Consider the following 6765-nt stretch of genomic DNA (forward strand, 5'->3'; position numbering starts at 1 on the left):
ATACTTTAAAATATCATTTATTTCTGTGATGCAAAGCTGAATTTTCATCAGCCATTACTCTAGTCTTCAATGTCACATGATCCTTCAGAAATCATTTTAATATGCTGATTTATTATTCATGTTTGGAACAGTTGTGCTGCTTAATATGTTTTTATAAACAGTGATACTTTTTTCAAGATTCTTTGATTAATAAAAAGTTTTAAAAAACGGCATTTATTCAAAACAGATTTTTTTTTTTTTTTTTTACAATGTAAGTCTTTACTATCACTTTTTCATTAATTTAACATATTCTTGCTGAATAAAAGCATGAATTTCTTTCAAAAAAAAAAAAATGACGAGGGTGAGTAAATGATGACAGAACTTTCATTTTTGGGTGAACTATCTATCCCTTTAAATTTTTCATGAGCTAAGTACAGTCGCAGAAAGTTTCATGCATTATTTAGTTTCATCATCTGAGGTTTCAGAAGTGTCAACCATTGATGGCAAACATAGATTGGAGTAATGAGCAGCATATTATAGTAGATCTACATGATTTAGAGAGGGAATAAGTAAGCCTAAGACTGCTGCATTACCAGCATCTTCACTGCTACTATAGTGTGACTATACAAAACACAGCTGTTGATGTAACCCATTAGCATTTATTGAATACTTTCCCAGTTATATCAACAAATTGCTCTTCTCTTTCATCTTCTTATGGCTTTCCCTGCTCTGCTTTACTAAAACCCACAGCCAAAAGAAAGAAAAAACCTGTCTGGAATGGATTCTCCAGGTCATTGCATTGGGCAGTGGGAAAAATCTCACCTGTTTTATGTGCATCTGGCACACAAGCTGTCTGGAACACAGAATTTGCACAAGGATTCAGGATCTTTGCTCTCTCACCTTTGCTCAAAGCTTTCTGTACACTGGGAATGTGATGACTGCTCAAGATTGTCCAAACAACATCTTGTTCTTCAATGGAAGCAAGAACATCAAGAACTCCTTTGTACAAATTTGCTCATTTGATTAGTGACCTAAATAGTGCAGAATCTCAATCTGTTTATTATTTATGCCATAACTTTCCAAATGCAAATTTAATTTTTGAATCCCTTATGTTCAACATTACATTTGGACCACACTGTATGTCCAATGAGTTTGAGTTAAAAGACCTATTAAAAATGTCCTGACTCGACCTAGTTTCGTAACACCACATGCCTCCAAGGGCAGTTGAAGAGCACCATCTAACCAGGCACTAACATCTGTTGTCTTTTGTGTGGCGGTGCCTCATTCTGAGTGTTAAAGCATAAAAAACGTGCACAGTTGGCTCTCTAATGTGTGTGTGTGTGTGTGTTCAAGGAACAAGAATGATGAACCTGGCACTGCTCGTGGCCCTTCTGCAAACCCACATAAACAGGGTGATTTAGAGGGTGTGTGCGGCTAGAGAAAGCACAAGATCAACATAGATGTTTGCACAGCACCTGCGATACTATGCAAAGACATATTCACCACACAGTACACACATAAAGCCATCCGAAGTGTCAGTAACTGAATGCAGGAATTCAAATGAATCTCTTTTCGCAAAGCAGAGGTGTTGCCAGGACACAAGATCAGATCGCAGTTGTCTTTCCTTCTTTATTGCCTTTGAGTTGCTAATGGACAACATGTGGCAATAAGTAAGGTGTTCTTCATTTTAAAATGAGGCAATCGGTGGTGGAATACTTACCTACACTTAAAAAAAACTTTAACTAAAGCTTATTATTGAATAATTGTGCAGTTTACACTTCACAAATGAAACAGAATTCATTATTCCACACAGTGTTGTCACATGACATCATCAAATTGCATGTGAATGGTGTACAGCTAAAGGGATAGTTCACCCAAAAATGAAAATTCTGTCATTAATTACTCGCCCTAATGTTGTTCCAAACCCATAAAATGTTTGTTTATCTTCGGAACACAATTTAAGATATTTTTGATGAAATCCAAAAGCTTTCTGATTTTCTGACAAAAATAACGACTTTATTCGACAACTTCTCTTCCATGTCAGTCTTTGATGCGCATTCCTTTGATGCGCTGTGCCTTGTTTGCAAGAGGAGGAATGCACACATATGCATCGTCATGTATGTCAAAATATTCGTCGAATTAAAAATAAAAATCCACATTCGAATGCAACGTTTTTGCATTCGAATGTGGATTTTTATTTTAAATTCGACGAAAATTTGAAATTTTAGGTGTGCGTTAAGGAGGCAGCCTTATCAGTGAGAACATCAATGCGGAGATCTTGTTTACGTCAAAACTGAAACCAAGCCATTCACACAGAACGCATATTTCGCGCATTTTCTAGAGGGACATCTATCACCGTTGCACTCTTGTCTCGCACAAAAGAAGCTGCATGTTTAGAAAGCCATGTAAAATTAATGCAACTTTGAAAAAACGTATCTTGAGACTTTATGGCGTTTTTTTCCCCCCATCCCACTGCAACTCGTGTAACAGTTGTAAAATATTCAATGTTTGGCTACTTGCATCTTACCTCACATTTTTAAAAACTGAAGCAAACTGAAGCAGTGAATTCATGTTTGGTACAGCACAGCCTTCTTTGTTTTGATTGGACATCTAGATTATGTTGACATTGACATAAGTACTGTTAGTCAGATGAGGCAGACCATCCTAAAAATGTCTAAATCTTGTCTAAAATCTAAAAAAAATTGTCATCCTAACAATAAACAGAGCAGCATCACATCTATCAAATATCGAAGAGGATAAGCTGGTCATTTCTAATTATTTTCTATGATTGTTACGGGCTGCACTGAGGTCCAGTAGACAGACAACCTGCTCAACTTCTAATAAAAAATAAATAAATTGCTGTGTGTGTTTGTGTGTGTATATAGCAACTCAACAGGTATTATTTGTTATGCAACCAACCAGGCAAATCTCTAATCAGCAGATCTGACCATGTCAAAAACTGCTTGGTTGGATTTAGCGATAAATCCATGGATGGCACCAGGATGTATCTCCTTAGGGTTTATTTGCTTGTTTATCTGGCACCAAACTGAAAAACCGCGCTCTCCACTGGCACGCACTGGGCTTGTGCTTTAGAATAGCTGAATGTCTGTGATGCTCTCATCACGGACGACTACCCTTGTATCCCTGACCTAAATTTGCTCCACATTGCTATGAAGCACAGTTACTCATGTTCTCTCTCGGCTCTCGATCCCAACCTCCTTTTGGGCAGGGCCAGTCATGTTCGAATTCAAACACAGTCCCATAACAGGGTCACAAAAACGACTCTTCAATATGAAATCCACCAGATCATAATTGCATAAGATCCTAGCAGTCTATGTAGAGCCCAATATTGGATTAGATGTCAAGAATACAGACTGTAAATCTGATGCCACAAAATGCATTCTGAGTGCTGTGATGACATAAGCAACTTCTATTATTTCAGTAGCATGTGAAATGATTCTTATGATGAGTCACTCCCTTATGAACTGGGTGTAAAATGATTCCACTGTACTGTGGTGGAAAGACAAATATTCATTTCAGAAAATTATATAGGCCTATGTTAAATCTGTAATTTGTCTTTTACTACTGCAGCCCAGCCCATCAAGTAATAAATATTTTATTATAAAAAAAATAATGTAATATTCATATATGTATTAATATTTGGACAATTATACAACCAGTATAAAAATATATAATAGTCCAGCTCTAATATAAATGCTAAATGTGATTATACGGCATATTACAAACATTAACATTGTGCTGATTTAAGATAATAATTTGTATGGTGAACAGCACTATACCAATACATTTTGTCTTGACTTTATAGAATTTAGAAATGTATTGAAAATAAATTTATGTAAAAAATATATAAGAAATATTCAGATGGAAGCTCATAAAATGCTCTTGTCATGCAGTATAAGATGGATCATGGGGTTTTGCACCAACTTGTGGAATTCATGCAGCTTGAGTGCTGCTTTCTTTAAAGTAAAAAGAGGACAAACCAAATACTGAATTCTGAAATCACTATTAATTTTTCAATTCATCTATATACTTATGACTATATAATTTGTAATAATTTGGAATCATTAAATTACTAATAAAATCTCAGTCTCAAGCTTTTGTAGCCCACTTTACATATGCTTCAGTTCATGGATAACAGCATTCCAGAACAGTCATGCTTAAATTCTCAGGGCAAAGGACCATGTGGATGCATGTAGACATGGAATTCTGCTCATCACGCTTCTGTCAGAGAGGTAATGGCCTAAGTCTCTACAGCTGCAAATTCACCTCAAATTACACAAACCGCTAGGTCTGTGGCAGAAACCCCAATCACACCCTCTCATGCCAGTTAGTCTGAGGAGACTGGTGTTGCAGCAAGCGAAACCCCTCTGTCAGTGCCATGCCAATTAAACACTCATGCAACACATGAGAGACTTCATATGGCATTATGTCAGAGATTTTATGCTCTTTGTAAGCCTGCCCATATCACTAAACCACAACAATTTGCTCAGATGTTTTCGTGCAGCTTAGTGACCATTAAAAATAATAAGCGTGCACGGCTAATATTTATAATGCTGCAGCTATATCTTTTTTTTTGTTTGTTTTTTGCAACAGACATGTTTACACAAATAGCACAAACAGCAATCACTGTGATGTGATAAGGACATTTTATTACTTCTTCAGAGCAAAGATAATACTTGTATCTAATTATATAAAGTACATTTTAATTTTTTTGATTCAGTGGTTCGTAATGTTTTATGATTTTACATATGCCATAATAATTGCTTATGCTGAAATTCCCCATTAGTGTGTTTGGAAATACCCCCAGTTGGTTGGTTTAATTAACTGAACACTTACGAATTAGATTTGACAATTTTAGTGTGGATTATTTATGATGAAAATGCCACAGCTGCTCTTTTCCATCCGACGAAAGTGCATGGCAGCCATTGTTTGACAATTTCAGAATTCCTGTTGGGTGTTTTTACTTGGTTTATTAAACAATAAAATAATAATAATAATAAAAACGAATTTTAAAAATAAAAATAATTGAATAGAATAGATAATTTCACTTTATTTTGATCGTCCCTTTAACACATACTATTGACTACAAGTAACATTGCCCCTACATATTTACTAACTTTCATTAAGAGTGTTAGTAGAGTATTAGTAGAGTGGTAGGGTTAGGTTTAGATTAAGTTGGCATGTACTTGCAAAGTTATTTATAGTCAGTATTGTCTCGGGAGACTATGACAATAAAGAGTTAGCAGATATTAAGCAGACAGCCTACTAAAACTCTAATGAGAGTTAGTTGACATGTAAGTGCAACATTACTTCATGTCAATAGAATGTTCAAAAGGCACCATCAAAATAAAGCTTTACTGAATAGATTTAAAAAATGTGCATGATGCCTCTGGATACACCCTACAGTGTTCTTTGAAGGGTCTTGTCAGAGGGGCATGTCTGGTCCTCAGCAGTTACTGTAATCCAGAATCAGTCGCCTCAATACAGTCTCATAGCATTTTAAACTATCAAAAAGCAATCGGCCGCTAGCAATGGAGAAAAAAGAAAATCATGTAATCGATAGAAACCGTCAACTGTAATTAATGAGAAAAAAGGTGAGGCAACCCAATAACACAACCATAGAGGCGTGTGCAGGCGATACAAAAAATCCTCAACTCAACCCCCATTTTAAATCGGATTACAGTCCACGGGGATGCAATGTAACAGTGATAATATACTGAAGGTTCCGCATGTGCGAAGCGCGGTGAACATATGCAGAATAATCCTGGTTAATGAATGAAATTCTGCATCCCCATGATTAGACAACTATAGCCTACTGTTGTTGAAGAAAGGCGTTGCATGCCATTATTTGAACACCGAATCAGCATTTGGTCAGCGACGAAGCGTAACCACGACTTGTAATAAAAACGAGTCGTCTATCATTTCAGACACAGAGACACTGTGATGGCTGAATGCAGACACATGAACACAGACGACGTGAAGAGCTGAAATCATGGCCGCATCTCTGTTCTTTAGAGATGGAGGGAGGAGGTGCGTTCCAACAAAGCATCCTTCAACCAAAATCGATTTACAATGAGCTTGAACTCGCAGACAGATTCGGATTTTTAAGAAGAAACAGCCTCACTTAAATTCATTATCCCTTTTATATGGAAATAATAGCATTATTTGAATTCTTTATAGTCATTGTAGCAGGAATAGCCTATTTAGCCAGTATTAAAATTACACATGGCACGCAACAGCTCTCGCACTTTGCGTTCAACTGATAAGAAATAAAGGAAACGTACAGGAATAACGTTTTACACGTCTATGGGTTTAATCTTATAAATGACCACGACAGTATATGGGTATTTGGTGAAAAGTCCCATAAATAGCGTTACATACGCCTTGTTCAGTTTGAATAGTCTTGTTACTTAAAAGTATTTTTCTTATGAGACCTGGTATTCCCCCCCCCAATAAGCGAGTCGATATTCGAGCATATTCTATATTCACAGCATTAGTTAATTAACACGTAAGCAGCGCAGGCCCGATTTAACAACATGACATGACCGACGCCGATTTAAAATTGCTACAGGGCACGCATGTTTTATGTTTAATACAAATCACCTTCGAATACAGTGCACGAAAACCAGTGGCTACACTAATAAATCGCATTTAAACAACACATACGGCAGCTTTGACAGATTTTTACTTACCTGTGCACGGGTCGCTGTTATTGTCTCTCCAGCTGCAGTCGCTCGCTGAGCGCACGAGAACTGCAGTTTCTAT

The 6765-nt window shown here is 36.6% G+C and overlaps 1 protein-coding gene across 1 annotated transcript in view; it reads right to left on the reverse strand.

Moving 5' to 3' along the window:
• Nucleotides 1-6765, reverse strand: part of LOC107732173 (microtubule-associated protein tau-like) — a 30711-nt gene extending 23946 nt beyond the window's left edge. Inside the window, exon 1 of the mRNA XM_016543448.1 lies at nt 6693-6765. The gene's annotated coding sequence lies outside the window, so the exon portion shown is untranslated. The remainder of the gene's footprint in view (nt 1-6692) is intronic.

Source organism: Sinocyclocheilus rhinocerous, unplaced genomic scaffold, assembly GCF_001515625.1.
Source record: "Sinocyclocheilus rhinocerous isolate Xijiao unplaced genomic scaffold, SAMN03320098_v1.1 scaffold1541, whole genome shotgun sequence".
Classification (NCBI taxonomy): domain Eukaryota; kingdom Metazoa; phylum Chordata; class Actinopteri; order Cypriniformes; family Cyprinidae; genus Sinocyclocheilus; species Sinocyclocheilus rhinocerous.